Raw genomic sequence first — 19,898 nt, forward strand, 5'->3', positions numbered from 1 at the left:
TGCTTCTTGGCCATCTTGTCCACTGAGGAATGTTCAGGAGCATTCTCCACTCAGTTAACGTCTTCAGGAACTGGCAATACCCATTAATCTCCTTTGTGGTGTTGGGGGCTTAGTCACCTGAAAACAGAAGACACTCCTGTCCTTTTAACTCAGTGGAGGAGACTTGTGGAAGTTTTGGCCTGGGGCCCATCCTGCGGATTGACGGGAATTGATGGGTCACAGGGCAGCTGCTTAGAGGAAGAAAGAATGGCTGAATGGTGCCCATAAGGCGGAGCTCTCTGCCACCCGGGTCTAAGATGGCAAACACAGTTCTCAGCTCAGGTTTCCACGGAGCTGTCTGCTTCCCATCAGAGAGGATGGGCAGCTTTGTGGAAAGTCCCCCTTATCAGAGGGACTGCGCTGGAGGCAGTGAGCAGAGCCTGGCTTGGAGCAGTTCAGCCTCATCCCTGCGTCTTCCCAACGCTGCATGGAACTTCTGATCCAGCCCACAGTGTCTACTGCCTGTGGGGAGACACGAGGAAAGTGGACCTTAGAGACGATGTCATCATGCAACAGGGTCCTTTGAAGACAAAGCAAATTTCAGAGAGTGTGAAAGAAACAAGGTCAATGTCCTGAACACCTGCTCCGTGCCTGTCCCCATGCAGATCACAGCCATTCCCAGCAGCCCAGGAGATGGGAGTTACTGCCCCCATTCAAGAACATTAAAAAAATTACCAGCAATAGTAAGGGCTGGGAATACAGCTTGGTGGTGAGCTCTTGTCCAGCATCTGTGGTTCAGTTCCCTTCAATAACAACAACAGAAATGTCTAAACACTTTTGGGTTGGTGGGGTGGTTGATATTAACTGTCAACCTGACACAATCCAGTACCACACAGGAAGGCAGTCTCAACCAGGGATTGTCCAGATTAGGCTGTCCTGAGGGTTTGTCTGTGTGTGATCTTGAGATTACATTAACTGAGTTGTGCTGATCCGCCCACTGTGGGTGGCGCCATTCCCTACTTAGAAGAGGATCCTGGATTGTATAAGAGTGGGGAAAGCCAGTAGAAGGCACCTTGAGAAGCACATAACATCCACTTAGCATCCTCATCAGGACCTGTGGTCTCCCCAGTCATGGACTTTGGGTCAGGTTTACAGCATTGGTTCCTCTTGCGGAGCAGGTCTCAGACTTGCTGCTACGGTTGAGGGGGCACATCATTCCTGGATGGTCCGTGGAACAACATTAAACTTGTTTTAAACCTTCAAGATCTGAGTCAGGCTTGGCCCTTCCCTGTTGCTTTCCCCCACTGTCAGATGAACAAACATCCCCTTAAACAGAGGTCTCAGCAAAATCTCCTTCACAGAGTCACAAGGTTGAGACTGAAGATGTCAGCGCTGGAGGACTTTTTGATTTCTATTGTCACATAATTACCTGAAGGCAGTGTTTAGCACAGTACCACCATGTGTTTGGCATCTTGCAAAAACTCTGGTTACTGGGGCTTTTAAGGTAATAGTGTGTGTTGGTGATGGCTGGAGGTGCCATGTCCAGTTCACACCGCTAGATGGCGGAATTGCAACAGTGTGCCTCCCCATGGAACTCCCCAAGTATGACATGAAGTTCATAGCCTGGGCTGGAAAAAAAGCCTTCAGAAATCACTTAGCTTATCTTTGGGCCTTTAACAAATGGCGATTTTGTTTATTTTAAAAGAAGCACAGCAATTAGCCTGTAAGCTTCATTACAAGGTTTTGCAATGAGGGTCACAGGGAGGTCATTGTTGTGGAAATATGGATTCCCGGAATGACCCAGTTTGACTCCTAAATCATGTACCCACTTTCCTTAGTCCCATAGCTTATAAGATAAGAAGGTAGACTGGATTATCTCTAAAAATTTTTTTTGGTTACACTTAATTGTGTGTATGTATGTGTGTGCATCTGTGAGTGTCAGTGGAGGCAAGAAGAACATGCCAGATCCGCTGGGATCTGGAGTTACAAGTGGTTGTGATATCTGATATGGGTGCAGGGGACCAGGGCAACCAGAGATCAGAGGAGAGGAGAAGGAAGAAGAGGAGGACAAGGAGGGAGGGCTTCATGAAATAGGTGTGGCAAACATGTCGTTAGACAAGGATGGTGGCATGTGCTGAAGTGAGAGGCCAACTGGACAATTTAGTTGACAAGATACTGTTTGAAAACAAAAATCAAAAACCAAAACCCCAAACCAGGCATGGTGGTCAACCCATGTATCCCAACACGCAGGAAGCAGAGACAGGAATATCAGAGGTTCAAGGCTATCCTAGGCCACATAGTAAGTTCCAGGTTAGCCTGAGTCATATGAAACACTCTCAAAATAAATGAGCAAGTAAACGGCTGGGGATAAAACTCAGCAGTAAACTGCCTGCCTAGAATTCACATCACCCTAGATTCAATCCCAAGTTTAAAAAAAAAAAAAAGCAAGAACTGTATGCATTGCCCTGAATTTAAGATTTGATTAAAAAGAGACAACAAAGAAAGCAGAAGGAGGAAAAGTACCGAGAATAGGACTTGAGATGGGTAAGAGATGGGAAGAGAGAAGGATTGAGAGAGGATGGAAAGTTGACACGGTGCGCCTGTGCACTGCAGATGACCTGATCAGGTCCCAGCATCCCAGGCAGCTCACAACCACCTGCAGCTCTAGCTCCAGGGATCTGAAAACCATCTTTTGCTTTCTGAAGGCACCTGTACTCATGTGCACATGCCCTTTCCCCCATACCTAAAGATAAAATCAATTTAAAAAAGATTGGAGCCCATTCCTGAATACCACAAGTCGGGATTTCCTCTTAGACAATACACCAGCAAGTCCAGGTTCCAGGCCAACAAATGAGTGCGCATGGTGTGTCTGCTTGCTCTCCAATCTGTCCTGCCTGTGTCCCGCTTCCCTTCACGTCAGTGGTTCTCAACACGTGGGACACGACGTCCCAGGATCAGATATCAGCCATTTGCACTATGATTCATAGCAATAACAAAATGACAGTTATGAAGTAGCAACGGCATTAAAATTGTGTGGTTGGTGATCACCATGGATGAGGAATTAAAGGGCCACAGCATTAGGAAGGTTGGGAAGCACTTTTCCACGTGATGCGTTTTTCATATTTACAGTCTCAATGTTATGACACTCTTTGTCAGGAGAGATGGGAGGAAGGTTGTGGAGTTCCGGTCTTTTACTGGTGTGTGTGTGTGTGTGTGTGTGTGTGTGTGTGTGTGTGTGTGTGTGTACATGTGCGTGCACACGAGTGCAGAGGTCGGGGTAGGGCCAGTTGCCTTTCTCTCCTCCACCCCCTTCGCTGTTTTGAGACACAATCTCTCACTGAATGGGGAAACTCATTGATTTGGCTGCCCAATGAGCTTCAGGAACCTGATTGTTTTTGTGTCTGCTCCCTTCCCCCACTCCAGAATTGGGGTTACAGGTGCAGGTCATTTTATGGCATTTCTTATGTGGGTTCTGAGGATCCAGACACGGGGCCTTCCGGCTGGGTGGCAGGCACTTTGCTGCTGACGCTGTCTCCCGGCCTTTGGTCATGGGTTTAAATCTCATTTTGAACTCAGGGGTTCTAGGCTTTAGTTTTCAGGTCTTCACTGTAACTTTAAGTTTGTAAGTAGCACTTCCCTGCCCCCTTCTGGTGTTGTATAAAAGAATGCCACAGGGCTCTCTTCCTTCAGCCTGTCAGCCTCTGCCTACTCCCTTCCTCACCTGCTTCCTGGTTTAATTGTTTGCAAACTGCATTGTTAGAATTTCCCTGCAAGTACCAATCATTCCTTTTGTGGTAGGAAGAGGGATTCTTAACCATAAATGACTCTGGCCTGCCTATGTGTGTTCCTTTTCCAAGAAGAGCTTTGGGATTTGCTATCACATTTCCCAGGGGGTCAGAGATCCATAAAAGGTCAAGAAGTACTGTTTAGAGCCTTTGTGGGATTCTGTTTATCTTGTTGGATGTTTTGACATTGCATCTGGCTAGGCCAGTCTTCCTCCTAGGCCACCAAGAACTTGACAGGAGCTCAGAACGGCTTCATTTCCACCCCCAACCCCCACCTGCCCCACCTCTCACCATTCCTTGGGGGCTCGATTTGGTTTAGAGAGGTGTTTGCGGTTCTTCCTCCTGGGGTCCCACTTTTGGCAGCAGGGACACTCTCCCTGAGCTCCTCTGTCTCACCACAGAGCCAGTCTGTGCAGGAACCTGCAGCCATCTTACTTCTGCCTCTTGACTTCTTAGGATGACACACGTTTGTTGCCACGCCCAGTGTGCATCTTTCCAGAACTTTCTGGGTCTGTATAGGGCACACATCCCTCATCTGGAGTTAGGATGCAGACTCTCATACTACTGAGCTCACTTTTCCAATTTTCTTTTGAGTCCAGTGGCTTGCACGGGGCTTCCCCCTTCAGTCACATGTGCCCCCTCCCCCTTCAGTCACATGTGCCCCTACCCATCTTCTTGATGCTCAGCACTTAGACGAACCTTCTCCTACCAGTTGGACTTCTCTTTAAGGTGGTGTCCATTGTCAAACAGGAGTAATTCCCAGCTCACAAACATTTGGTCATACACAAAAGAGTACACTTTCAAAGATTTACTTTTTTATTATGTGCATGAGTGACATCTGTGTGTAGGTTTGTGCATATGAGTGGATATGCCTGCTGGGACCAGAGGTATTGGGTTCCCTGGAGCTGGAGTTTTGGGTGGTTGTGAGCAATCCAGTTTGTGTGTTGGGAATTGAACTCTGGTCCTCATCAACTGCAGTACATATCCTTTGTCTCTGAGCCATCTCTCCAGCCTCTACTTGCAAAGAATCTTAATCACTTTGCATTTGCATACAGCTTGTATGGTTTGAGTTGATGGAGATGGCACTGTCCCACTGAAACTGAGCTGATGTAGGGACAGGGAGTTAGAGTGTCTCCGTTTTCCTTGGGAGTCTTTGGTGTGAGAGAATGTGAGTCAGCAGTCTGGTTAGTCTGGTCTGATTTCACCCTCTCATGCCTGGGGCATCAGAGCAGATTCAAGTAATAGTCTCCTTGATCCTGATCCTTCTTCCATCCTGTTCCCACCAATACCAGATCTCAGCCTCTGCGTGCCTCTGCTGGGATTAAAGGCATGCACCACCAAGACCAGTCTGTCCCCTTAGCTGTTGAATTAGAACATAACCTTTATGGGCCTTTCAGTTGTGATGTAAGTCTTCAATTACAGCACTGGGAGGCAGAGGCAGGCGGATCTCTGATTTCAAGGCCAGACTGGTCTACAGAGTGATTTCCAGGACAGCCAGGGCTGTTACACAGAGAAACCCTGTCTCTCTCTCTCTCTCTCTATATATATATATATATGTATGTATGTATGTATGTATATGTATATGTATATGTATATGTATATGTATATGTATATGTATATGTATATATATATATAACCTTTATGATATATTCTAGTGTCTCATTTCTTACAATGGTGACTGGTATTTTGCTTGGACTTTGGTTTTCTTTGTTTGTTTGTTTTTGTTTTTGTTTTTAAGATAGGATTTCTCTGTGTAACAGCTCTGGCTGTCTTGGAACTCACTCTGTAGATCTATAGACCAGGCTGGCCTCGAATTCACAGAGATCAACCTGCCTCAACCTCCCAAGTGCTGGGATTAAAAGCATGCACCACCACTGCCCAGCAATGCTTGGTTATTTTTAGATGGACAATTATATCATGTCTAAGCATTTAATTAAGAAAAATTGTAGATAATCTTCAGTGTTTTCCAGAATTGATAGACTATTTTGATTTTATAATTGCCAAAGCTGAGAATACTCTTTATACCAACACATAGCACAAAATGGCAGAAATATATTCAAGACCATTTCAGAAATTACTGGAAATTTGCTCCAATCTCAACCCTAAGTTCATTGGCCAGTTAATTTTTTTTATCGTTAGAGAATTTCATAAGTGTGCATAACCTACTGATCAAATCCCTTTCTGTTTCCTCCCCTCTAGTCCTTCCCTGTCCTTCCCCACCAGAATTCCCTTCCGACCTCATGAGCTCTTCTTTTGCAAGCACACTGACTTCACTGAGTGCTGCCGGTGTGTGTGTGGATGTAGGGTCATCTGCTGGACCACGGGCAGCCACATCCCTGAAGAAAACTGAATTCCCGCCAGCAGCCATCAACAACCAAATTTGAGACCCAGTCCTTTGAACTCATCATACGTAGCCAAAGCCAACCTTCAACCATGGCTCTCCTACCTCACATCCCAAGTGTGCAGCTTGGAAGTTTGCATCGCCACACCCAGGGCCTTGCCCTGCCAGGCAAGCAATCTACTGAGCTGCATCCTTAACCCCCCTTTAATGATTTCTAAATAAAAGGCAAGGCAGCAACGCAAACTGCTGATTTTAAAATTGAGCATTCTAATGCCGTCCAATAAAAAAAAACCATTGTTTTCCACAAGCTAATATGTTTTTACAAAAATGGAAAACTTTGTATACACAGGAGGACCACTGTAATTAATAACATATGTCTTGGGCTGCTGACATGGCTCAGAGGCTCAGAGGCTTGCTGCCAAGTCTGATGACTGGGGTTCAATCCTCAGGATCTTCGTGGTGAAGAGAGGGAACTGAGTCCTCCAAGTTACCCACCCCCATGTATGCAGCACCCCCAATAAATGAATAAATAAATAAATGAATAAATAAATGTAATAAAAATTTAAAGTAGCATATGTCTCTACTCTGATCTAAGCTGTTTCGGGCAGCATTCATGGAAGGCTGCAGGGCGTGATGGTGTGTGAAGTTCAAAACCAAGCTGCAGTCAGTGACGAGGCGTGGGTGGGAAATGCCAGAAAACGCCTCAGATTCTGAGTGTGCTTGATTTTGAACTAATTTTTGGTCATATCACATTTTAAAAAAATCTCTTACTATTGCCAGGTTTTCTGGGACCCCCACATTCAGTTCCGTACCTCCCTTTGGTGTTGTGATCCACTGTTCAAGAGCGTGGGATCAGGCCGGGCGGTGGCGGCATCTGCCTTTAATCACAGCTCTTGAGAGGCAGGTTCATCTCAGCGAGTTCGAGGCCAGCCTGGTCTACAGAGGAAGTTCTAGGACTGGTTCCATAGCTACTGAGAAACCCTGTCTCGAAAAACCAAAAGAGTGTGGGATCTTTCTGGTCAGACAGCACAGTGTCTGGCGAATAACGGGTCCTCGGTGCGTGGCCCTGTGAGAGGGTGAGTACTCTCTCCGCCAGCCTACATCTTGTTGGGCACATCGCTCTAGCGATTCAGAAAAGGTAGATCACTCGTGAGTTCCTTTTATTGTCTCGACAAAGAAAAGCTAAGAAAATGGGGGTGCTCATTGACTTAGGGTAGTCTGGGTCTGAAGGTTTACCTCGCAGGATCCTCTTAGCTCGGAGGGGATGATGTGCGGGGTCTAGGTAGAGATCCAAAAGTCCAACGGAGGAATCCAAGAAGCAGGATGAGGAAGGCAGATGGAGACAGCCGTGGGGTTGTCTCAGGAGCGTGACCCCCTGAGTGTCGGAGGGCGATGGGGCACAAAAGTAGAGAGAAGGGATAGGCAAAGGAAGGTGGTGAGGCAGGGGAGTCCTCCTGCCTGGAAAAGTTGGCTCTTTCCCTCTGTTCCTCCCCGGGGACTTCCTCATGGCTTTCAGACCAGGGCAGAGAATTACAGGCCTTCCTGGTTGGAAACAGCCAGGGGCACAGGGAAGTGAGGCATGCTGCTGCGGGAGATTCTGTTCCAAGCTCACAGTCACCCTGTGCTTTGTCATCCTGTTAAGGGAAAAGACAATCCCCGGGGATGCTGAGTTTCGCCCAGGCCTTGGTCTAATGCCTGACTTTTTCCGGTGCTGTATCAGGATTCAGTCAGGCGGAGCTGGTGACTCCTTGTAATAACCAAGACAGGAAGTGATCAAGACCTAGAAATAGAGCAGCCTGTGGGGGGTGCGGGGGTGGGCCCGGCTGGCCCTAGGTGTCTTCTGGGCCCAGTGGGGCAGAATTCCTGGACTTGGCTTGGGTTCCATGGCACTAGAGCCCACTTCTTTATGGGCATCTCAGTTTTATCTCAGAAAACAAGACATTCAAGTGTGTTTTAGCCAAAATGGTGGAACTTTTCCCACTAAGTCACAATGAAACAGTCGAGGGTGTCTGGCAGCTGGTACCATATTTACAAGAAAGGAGACTGGGTTGTAGGGTCAGCCTGAGACAGACAGACCTGTTTTTAGTCCCATCTTTGCCACTAACTACCTGGATGCTTGTAAGCTAATTACCCTGTCTCCCTGAGGTCCTATTTTTGCTCATGAAAACAATCAGGGTTCTTGTGTCTATTTTGTGTTCACTGAAAGTAAGAAATGTTATGGGGAAAAAATGTTCAGCATAGTATCCAGCCCCTAATACTGCAAAGTAAATGGCAGGTAATAGAATAATAGCAAACATAATAAATATCTTTTCACACCTCCTAGGCTCAATTTCTATCTCTATAAAATGGGCTATTGTAGCCTGGTGATGGTGGTGCATGCTTTTAATCCTAGCACTCAGGGGGCAGAGGCAGGCGGATCTCTGTGAGTTTGAGGCCAGCTTGGTGTACAAAGTGAGTTCAGGGTTAGACAGTTACACAGAGAACCCCTGTTTCAAAAAACCAACCAACCAGCCGGGCGGTGGTGGCGCACGCCTTTAATCCCAGCACTCGGGAGGCAGAGGCAGGCGGATCTCTGTGAGTTCGAGGCCAGGCTGGACCGACAGCCTCGAAAACAATACAGAGAAACCCTGTCTCGAAAAACCAAAAAAAAAAAAAAAAAACCAAAAAAAAAAAAAACCAAAAAAAAAAAAAAACAACCAACCAAATAGATGGGCAATTATAAGGACTACAGGAGATGATGAATATTTAATGCAAACTATGGTGGGTACTCTCAGTTTCCAGTTCCTACCTTAGGAGAAGCTCTGGAGGGAGGGCCTGACTCCCGAGCTCGTCATGGTATGGGAACGTAGGCTGGCATGATGGCAGGGAGGCCATTTCTTTGCCTGTGAAGCTAACTCCTCTCACCCCCTTTTTTTGTGTGATGTTGAGAGCCAAACCCTGGGTCCTGCGTATGCTTAGAGAAGTGACTAGAGCCCTAGCCTTGGAGACACTTGAAGGAGAGCCACTGACTAGGTCCTACAGCGGCTGTCAGAGCAGCAAAAATAGCGGTTAAACTGTGGACAGTGACAAGAGTGAGACCTTCCGGCATCATAGAGTCTGGACTCCAGGGTTCCTCCTCGGCATTTCTTCTTCTTTTTTTTTTTTTCGAGACAGGGTTTCTCTGTGGCTTTGGAGGCTGTCCTGGCACTAGCTCTTGTAGACCAGGCTGGCCTCGAACTCACAGAGATCCGCCTGCCTCTGCCTCCCAAGTGCTGGGATTAAAGGCATGCGCCACCAACGCCCGGCCTTCGGCATTTCTTCTTAATGCTTTAGGTCACAGGACCATTTGAGAAGCTGGTGAAAGGTAAAGTCTATTTTCCTTTCCCAAAATAGAGACAGCACACAGCTTCTGCCTGTCAGAGGGGGTTCACAAAGCTCCCGAAACTCTTCAAGTGAAGAAGGTGTCCCTGGTTTCAGAAGAGGTCAAGTAAGTTCTCCAGTGCTTGGGACCAGGTGTAGGAGTGAACCCCACAAAGCTACCCACCCAACAGGGCGGGGTCAAGGTAGAGATAAAAGGTAGTGAAAGGAAAAGGGGCCTCCCTCCTTTTCTCCTGGAAGCCAGCCACGCTTCTAACTCCTGGTATGTGCGACTCTCTCTCTCCCTGATAAATAAATATATTGTTTTTCCCTATATAGCCTCGATTATCGCTTATAACCAGGGGGTGTGTCTTAGCAGCATGGCTTAAGGGCTAAGGAATAGCCACTGGCTCCTCCCAAGGGTTAGCATAGGGGCAGAAGATCTTTGGAGAGCTTGTGACTCACTGACAGTGCCATAGCTTACCATACCCTCCTGCCTCAACTCAGCCAGTACCGCTGAGAGGGAACAGCTAATGATAGCCAGCAACCGTAAAGCAGTTGGTTTCCTGACTTGTAGGCAGATGTTGGAGTTAGCCCGAGAACCCAGCATTGTATCAGTGATCATCTCTATGGTTATATGGAGAAAACATTTATTTGACTTACAGTTATGCAGGTTCAAATGCACGGTGCCTGCATTGGCTTAGTTCTAGAGGACCCTATGCCAAATGGCGGATGGCAAAGGGGAAGCCTGTGTCAGGGAGCAGCACATCTTCAGCCAGTCCTGCTCTTTTTATAGTAACGTTCTTAGGAAGAAATACCAAAAGGGCCTTAGGGAACCTGCTGAATTGGTCATGTGGGAAGCATCTCATGCCTCTAGTGACTGTGACCTCCCCTAAGACTCCATTGGAGGCCCACACTGCCTCTCAGTGAACAGAAACCTTTGGTGGCAGCACAGTTAGACCACATCTAAACAAGCAACAAGCACAGCGGATCAGTCCCAAGGGGAATAGCAGACTTATATTACTGAGCACTTATTACATGCCAGCTACTGAGCTAAATGACTGTCACTTCAATCCCATTTTATACGGGAGGAAACAGAAGGTTATGACAGTTAAGCGACTTGCCAAGGTAAATTGTGAAGCTGAGATTAAAATTCTGGTTATCTTCGACTCTCTCCTTTTTAAATTAAAATTTATTTATTTGTGTGTGTGTGTGTGTGTGTGTGTGTGTGTGTGTGTGTGTGTGTGTGCGTGTACTACCGGACTTAGATGTGAAGGTCATATCCTCCCTTCCCATGTAGGCCCCAGGGATCAAAGGTGATCAGGGTTAGTCACAAGCTGTCTCTTAGGCAGGAGAATAGGGAGTGCCTAAGATGTCTAAAATGCATACTGGGATCTGGGTAGCAGACTTGTCTTTGCTAGATCCGGACCTCACGGGGCAGATGGGAAACTAGGGACTTAGAGAGGCTCCAGAACAAAAGAGTCTGGGGCCAGGGCAAATTTGGAGTCAAGAAATAGCCCATGTCAGAGGAGGCATCTTTCCTCCTGAGGGTTAGCTGGGGAAGGTTTAAGAATTGCTCTGAGGACATGGCCCGGGTTGCCGTGTGTTGTCCTTGTGGCCACAGAGCTTCGATCCAGGCTTGACCGGACTGTCATATATATATGGATCTGGGATGGCAAGTTCCGGGGACTCTCATCTTTTTCTCAGCAGGGGAAGGGCTGACTTCATGAAGGTGCAGTTTTTCTCTTTGAGCCTGAAGCAGATTTCCCAAGGCCCTTTGACATTGCATCCTTAGCATCCTGAGAACCATCTGGCATATGGCAATTATTGCCTAACGTGGGTGAGTGACTGATAAGGCCAAACTCATTCCTCCCAATTTCCTTCATTATTTCCAAGGGTACTTTCTAAGACAGCATCCAGAACAGAGAAATTCTAAGCTAGGCTTTTTTTTTTTTTTAATCATTGTGAACTCTGAAAAGTCCATTCTTCAGCAAGCCAAGGAACAGCTGGGTCATTTCAATGGACAGAAGGAGATCCTCTGCCAAGCATGTAGGAGGAGAAGCCTCTGAGCCAATAAAGTTACATCACACTTAGCCTCCTCGACCAGAGGAGTGGCTTTTCACCAAAAGGTCTGAGTCTTTACACGAATGGTGACACTGAGAACATATTCCCCTGTGCCCTGCTGGTTAGAGGGTTTTCCTAATCGTGGCCTCACAGAACCAAGGAGCTTTGAGTGTGGGATGGGATCAGGTGTGTGTGTGGAGATTGGTAGACACCAGGGGAAAAGCACAGGAAACAGGTAGTTATTTTTTAGAGGCAGGGGAAAAAAAGAGTGTAGAGAGGATTTGTTGGCCTTTTTGAAGTCTTGTGACGGTTAATCTTGATCATCAACTCTATGGGACTTAGAATCACCATGGAAACAAGTCCGAGAGCATGCCCGTGGGAGAAGATGCACTTTAACTGTGGCTGGCACTCTTCTATGGGCTAGGATCCCAGAGTGAATAAAAAAAGGGGGAACTAAGTAAGCTTAAATATTCATAGCTCCCTGCTTCTTGATGGCGGTTGCAATTTGATCAATTGTTTCAAGTTCCTAATACCATAATGTTGACATCATGATGGACTATTCTCTCCAACTAAAGCACACTGCTCCTTCTTTAAGTCCTTTTTGTCAGATAAGTTACATACATTGTAAGTAACATAACCAGGAGGTAGAGTGAGGACCTAAACATAGACCATCTGACTCTTCACATGAAGGGATTAACCTTGATCTTTGAATATAAGAAGTCCAAAATGTGGTCATAAATGTGTTTCATCTGACTTATAGAAGCAGCAATGAGGGACTAAACAGGAGCAGGGCTGCTCAGTGTAGACAGAATTTTGAGGCTGTGAAAGAAACCCTTTTGGTATCAGCCTGAGCTGGGTGAGGGGCTGTCTTATGTGACTGTTGCCACTTTAGTGCATTTTGTATGTAGCCTTCTATCTGCTGGGCACTGGGTGTTCCTCCACAGTCCTATCTGTTGACTTGGCTACGTCATAAGGATGGACAAGCCATTCTCCAATACCTTCATTGGAGTAGTAGATCCTTTTTTTTATTTTTTATTTTTATTATTATTTTTTAATTATGAAGCTGTTGGTCTTGCTTGTTTCTTACTGGCTATCTCTGACTTAAGTATTTAGCCCATAATTGCTAATCTAAGCATTTCTCTTACCGGAGAGGTTTCCGGGATTCCTACCCCATGGCGTTACATCTTGACTTCTTGTGTTTCTCGTTCCCAGAGTCCTCCTGGACTCCTAGTCCCACCTATCTTGGTTCCCTATTGGCCAACAGTGCTTTATTGACAAATACACAGGACTTCCCCAACATCTCCTCTTTTCTGTTTAAACAAAAAGAAAGGTCTTAATTTTAACACAGTCAAATTATATATAACAGAACAGTTATCAAGCAAGAACACAGTTACAATATTTTATCTATCAATATTTAGCAAGACTTAAAGAAAGTATCATCTATCCCATTCTTGTGAGTTCAAAGTCCTATATGTAGTTTATCTTTTATCATAACTAAGGAAAACTATAACTATCTGCCTTCAACTCTATCAAAGACCACAGAAGGATAATATATAAACACTAGAATTGACAGAGACATCTCGCTGCCTGGACAGTCACCCGAAGTTCCTCTGTAATGTTGGGGCATCCATCTTCAGCCTATAGGCCACAGTGTGTCTGGAACACTTCTCAGCAAAGCAGGAAATTTCAAACTGTCCATCTGCATCAGCAGTCTGTCAGTCATTTTTCTGTGTCCTGCAGAAAGTCTCGTATACTCTTCCATGAAGCAGGAACCCTGTAGGACTGTTTGAGTTCAGCAGTCACTTTCCTGTGGGTCCTGAATGCCCAGTTTATACAGCAACAGTCAAGCAGTCTAGGCAAGAGCAGTTTCTTGCCCAAATGGCTAATCTTGCCTTGTTGAAAGCAAGCTCCATACCAAGTTTCTTTGATGCCCATCTTCCTCTCAGATGTAATTGGTGCTGCCAGGAGCAGACATTTCTCATTGTCAAGAAAAACCCTAAACCATTTTAAATGCCATTTTCTGAAGGTCTTTGAAAGGTTTGAAGACTATCTCACTATCTCAAATATATCTCTGTATATCTAGAAAATCTAACTTACCTAACTATAAGTTCTGACTGTTATAAGTAACTATCTATAGTCTGTATTTAATTATGCATTACATTTTAAAAGATCAGTATAAGCACAATACTTAATCAAGAGGAGAAATATACACATCACAAAATTGACCTTGAATTTGTCTCAATAAGTGAAAAACCATATCAATACAAAGTATTCATTTCCATACCTTAATCTCCTTTTTCCTTTAAAAAGAGATTGGCTGTGATCACTAACCAATTATAAACAATCCCATTTAAATGAAAACAAAGATTTATAAACAAGATGGGAATTAGGACGTCACTCATTCCAAACTGCTTCCTGCTGGAAGGGGGCACTGTTCATACCATGGAGATCATGACCAAAAACTCAGAAACCTGTATAAGTCCTTATTTTCCGGTTCTGTAAGATTGCATCATCTTTGCTGTTTCAATTGTTGGAACACCTGGTCCACTGCTTCCGGGGGTCTTGGTTCATCAAACCACAGAAGCCGGAGAGGTTTCCAGGCTTCCTACCCCATGGCGTTACATCTTGACTTGGAGTAGTAGATTCTTAAGATCATTTTGATTTTTGATATTTTATTTATTGTGTGTGGAGGCACACATCTCCCCACTGTGTGTGTGTGTGTGTGTGTGTGTAGGTCAAAGGACAACCAGTAGGAACTGGTGTTCTTTTTTGGGGGGTTTGAGACAGGGTTTCTCTGTGGCTTTGGAGGCTGTCCTGGAGCTAGCTCTTGTAGACCAGGCTGATCTCAAGCTCACAGAGATCCGCCTGCCTCTGCCTCCTGGAATTAAAGGCGTGCACCACCACTCTCTATCATGTGGGTCCCAGGAATTGAACTCAGATTGTCAGGCTTGGTGGCAGGTGCCCTTCCCTAATGCTGAGACATCTCTCTGTTGTGTTAATTGTTAAGATCAACTATTGAGCGAGCGCTATGATGAAGAACAATAAAGGGGATGGGATAGACTCTTTTATTTACTGAGGGGTTGCCACGGGATGTGAAGACCAGTCCCTGCCCCCACAGCTTCAGTTTGCTCAGTACTGGTTGAGGAGGGGAAAACAATTACAGAATAATCTCAGCTTCTACTACTGACAGTGACTGACACAGAATTGCTCCCATACAGCAGAGAACAATGAAACTGGGCAAAATATTTGAGAAAGTGCTTTTCGGTTCTGAACAACATGGAGGGGTGTCACAGTAATCCTCAAAGGAGGGAAGCGCACCAAGGGAGCCCTGACTGTCTGCTTTCTGCCTTGAAGCACTTTCTGGATTGAAGAGCGGGAGGGTGGAGACTGAGAGAAGTGCTTGCTGGTCCACCAAACGTGAGGGAGAGACCCTCAGAAGTCCACCTGGGCGCTCCCTAGGGTCTTCCGGTTGGGGGAGGGGATGCATGTGAACTCAGGAGATTCTCTGTGGCCTTTGTACAACTGAGAGCTGAATGGACAATGGAGGCTGCTGCCACCTCTTGGAGACAATGAGGGGGACGGGGAGGAGTCAGTCCAACCAGAATGATGAGCTCTCACTTAAGTGACTCCCCAGAAAGCTCATGCCCTAGGAATAAGGACCATGTTCTGGAATGAACAGCCAGCTCCTGAAGAGCTATCATTGGTAAACATGCGAATTAGGAGCTGATCCACATGAGTCGCAGTCCTGGAGATGTGAGCCAAGACAAGCAGGAGTGGATGACGTGTTGCTAAGGCCAAATCCAGTGTACTTCTATCCACCAAATCCAGTGTACTTCTATCCACCAAAGATACCTACACATGGATGGTTACACCATGCATATGAAGGAATAGGGGTTAGCAACCAAGGTAGGCATGGTCGTGTAGTCTTGTAACCTCAGTATGAGGAGGCTGAGGCAGGAGGATCATGAGCCTAGGGTTAGCCTGCATGGTATAGTGAGACACAGCATCAAAACAAATCAACACAAACAGAACAAAAGGCTATCAAGATGTCTGAGCAAGCTTAGAGACATGAGTTTGATCCCTAGATCCCCAAGAGTTGTCCTGCCCTCCACACATGCAGAAGCATACACATGCCCCTTCCCCAACAATAATAAACAGAGTGAATGTGGAGACACTGAAAACCGAGCCAATATTACATCATAATTATAACTATATATGATAATATATAAATTAATACTTATGAAACAGTCAAAAAACCAAGAGAAAAAGACCCTTGGGTAAACAGAATCAGCTATTAAGAATTTTGTGCATGTGTGTGCATACATATAGGGACTAGTGGTTAACCTCGGATGTTGTCTTTTGTTTCTTTATTGTCACAGGGTCTCTAGAGGAACCTGGAGTTTACCATTTTGGGAAGACTGGTGTCTATTAAGACTTAGAGAGCTGCTTGCGTCCACTGCCACACCTTAATTTTCCTTTTCTTTTTTAAGCTGTGGGTGTTAGGGATCCAATGCAGGTCTCTATGCTTGTGGGGGTAGACACTTTATTTGCTGAGCCATCTCCCCAGGACCAGCTGACTAGAATTTTGTTTGTTCTGTTTGTTTTTGGAGACAGGGCTTCACTTTGTTTCCTTGACTGTCCTGGAATTCGCCTGCCTCTGCCTCCCGAGTGCTGGGTTTAAAGGCGTGTGTCCCCCCACCCCACTAGACTTTTAAACAACTATTGCAAACAGACTTAAAAACTTAACTCAAAGAGGATTAGGGACCAAACTGACAGTTGAGGAGATGAGGAATCTCCACAGAGAAATTGAAAGCTAAAAGGGAACTAAAAGAAAACACTACAGTTTGAAAAGTAGAATAAAAAAATAAATAAAGATACAATGTCTGAAATGAAAATTCTTCCCAGATAAGCTCAGCAGACTCATGAGAGGCGAAAGAAAGAACTGGAGATCGTGACAAGAGATCAGTAGACAAGTGTGCAAGACAAGCAATCATGAATAGATGGATTGAAAAACGTAGGCTGTGCTCAGTGATACATCAGCTGTCTCCCAGACCTTCGAGTTCATCCCAACAGAACAAAACCTGAGCCTCAGCAGTGTATGAGATATCATTTAGTCTAAAACATGCTAGTTGGCATTTCCATAGGTAAAGAGAGAACGCGTTTGAAGAAATAATGGCTAAACGTTTCTAATACATACAGTGAAAGCAAACCACTTATACATCTAACTTTCTCCCCCAGAACCCAAACAGATAAATACCAAGTCACCATAGAATGAAGTTGTTTTAAAAAAATCAAAGATAAACAAAAAAATGTAAAAATAGAAAAAAAACCTGGGACAAATTGAACAACAAAAATAGTGATAGTATTAGATCATAATGTATGGAATGAAACAAGTATCCATGGGTTCATAGTGATGTGAATCAATTAACTTTAGAAATAGGAGCAGGACAGCTCTTGTGTAGAATACTGGTTAATAGCTCTAGAAGGAAGTAGAAAAGCCACATTAAACACACAGCCGCAAATGCTGCAGTTATGAAACAATAATGGAAACTTTTTGAAAAGTGAGAGAAGGTTCAGTGGGCAGAAGCCTGCGGCCAGCCCTGACAGCCCACTAATTTTACCATGTATCCACCAGAGCTTCTCTCATTTTCTAAGTTCATTTACTCGTGTGTGTGTGTGTGTGTGTGTGTGTGTGTGTGTGTGTGTGTGCACGTGTCCCGTCCCCGGCCTTCTGCCCTGGCACTCAGTCCACAGTGGCTTGTGTGGCATTCGGAAGCCATCTTGCTGGAGTCAGTCCTCTCTTTCCTCCTGGGGCCTGGGGATGGAACTCAGGTCTCCAGGCACAGAAGCAAAGTGCCTTCCTTATGAAACATGCATTAACTAAGTAATGAAATTTGCCGGGCGTTGGTGGTGCACGCCTTTAGTCCCAGCACTGGGGAGGCAGAGGCAAGCAGATCTCTGTGAGTTCGAGGCCAGCCTGGTTTACAGAGCGAGTTCCAGGACAGCCTCCAAAACAATACAGAGAAACCCTGTCTGGAAAAACAACAAAAAATTAATGAAATACATCAATAACAAAGATGAAAATGGTGGCTTTATAGTGAGGAACCTGGGAAGGTACTACCATAATAATGTCACCAAAGTCAACCGTATAAGTAGTAAGACATATTAACATCATGTGCTCTTGAAGTTACATATAGAGAAGATGAATCATTTTGATAATTCTAAAATGACTCAATTATGAGAAAACACAAGAAAAACTTAACCCGAGGGACAAACTACAAACTACAAAATAGTTGGCCTTGGTTTTTCAAAAACATCTAAGTGATGAAAAAGAAAGGAAAAATGACCCTCTCCAGTTTCCTGGACATTCTTTTTGGCCTTTAAGCTCAATGGCTTTTCTCCACCTTGAGGCTGTTTGAGCAAGCTGTTAGTTTTTGGCCAGCACTCTGATGCACTCTGCTCAAAACAGCTTTCCTGGCCTCAGCTTTCAGGAAACCTGCAGCTCCCAGGCTTGACTGCACAGACTCAGGCAGTCAACACTGGGTGTCCTCCTGTTCCAGGATTCTGGGAACGGGCTCTGATCGGCAGAGCTCATAGTGTACACATACCCTTGTCTGTTCATCTGTGTCCAGAAAGCATGCCACTGGCCGAAATGTGGCCACCATGAACTGCCCTGTTCCCTTAGGGTTTGGAGGGCTGGGGTAAGGAAGCAGTTAAGAGAAGGAGGGTAGGTCATGGGCCCAGGCAATGTCTGCATCTCTGCCTACTGTTTCATGACCCACCTTCTTGGGAGCAGTTAACCCATTAGAAACAATCCTTTTAGTTTTCCAACCAGGAATGGTGCTTCAAATAAAGGCTATGAAAATATCAAAGACTGAAGGAGAGTTGGGAGATGCGGCGACTAAACACAGTAGAGATCCGGGATCAGAGAAAGGACGGTGGGAAAAGCTGTAACGGGAGCAGTTCACAGAATCGGATACACCGTCTTTGCCTTTGTTTGGTAATTACGATGATGTGCCAATTAAGATGAGATTGTGCACATTAGAGAAAGCTGGGGGAAGGACAGGAGGGGACTTTTCCTTAGTGCTTTGTAATGACAAAATCAACATAGCTAACTTCAGAATGAAAAGCTAGGGTGTGTGGGGGAACAAGAAGATAGGCAAGAGGATGAAAAGATACTAAACTTCAGCAGAGACAATGGGGGTCAGCACACAGTGGGGTGTCTATGTTATGACCTGAATGGAAAATGTCCCTCACAGGCCCACTTTGGGGGCTCTGGTTGGTGGTACAGACTTGAATTCTCTGGAATCTTTAGAAGGCGAGTCCTGGGTGGTAGAAGGAAACTTTTGAAGGCTCAGTTCTGGTTTTTATCTGGCTTTCAGTCTCTATACTTCCTGTCACAGTGTGAGCAGCAGCCTCAGGTCCCTTTCATCAGGGAGCCCAGTGGCTCCCGGTATGGGGTCTTCTCACCCACAATGGACTGAGAGTCCCTCAAACTTGAAGCCAAAACGAACACTTTCTCCTTTAAGTTGTATCTGTCAGGCACATTGAGAAAAGCAATGTAATACTGGAAGAACTGAGAGGAGGGCCAGCGAGAGGGCTCACTGGGTGGAAGAGCTGGCTAAGCAAAGCGAGTAATCCATCCGAGTTCCACCCCTGGATCCCATGTTGTCTTCTGACCTCCATGTGTATAATGGCATGCGTGTACCTGCATACACCACACACACACACACACACACACACTCACACACACACTCTCTCACACACACGTGCACACACACACACACACTCTCTCACACACATACAGACACACACACACTCTCACACACATACAGACACACACACACTCTCACACAGACGCACACACCACAATTATCTTAAAAGAAGAGGATGTAATAAGGGTGGGGGGAACCTCTGACAATGTATAAAGCTGTTTATAAGAAATATCGTTAAAACCAGAGTGAAATGACTGGAAGTTAGGCGTATTTGTTTAAGGAGAGTTGTAAGCATTGGTAATTAAAAGATTAACTTCCCTTTATTTTGCGTGCATTGGTGTTTTGCCTGCATGTATGTCAGTGTGAGGTTCTTGGAGCCCCTGGAACTAGAGTTAGACAGTTGTAAGCTGTTGCCATTTGGTGCTGGGAACTGAACCCAGATCCTCTGGAAGAGCAGTCAGTGTTCTTAACCTCTGAGTGGGCTCTCCAGCCCCAGGAGTTGCTAAACTTAAGATGATCTCCAGGATGAAGGGAAGTGTTTGTACATTGAAACTCAGAAACATTAAATGGCATGAGGAGTACCAGAAACAGTAAATATGTGAGTGAATCTGGTCTCCTTATTTAAGAGGTAAATAATTGTTTAAAATAAAAAGAGATTAAATTGCAAATTACTGGTGT

Source organism: Mesocricetus auratus, unplaced genomic scaffold (genome assembly GCF_017639785.1).
Source record: "Mesocricetus auratus isolate SY011 unplaced genomic scaffold, BCM_Maur_2.0 Super-Scaffold_100007, whole genome shotgun sequence".
Lineage (NCBI taxonomy): Eukaryota > Metazoa > Chordata > Mammalia > Rodentia > Cricetidae > Mesocricetus > Mesocricetus auratus.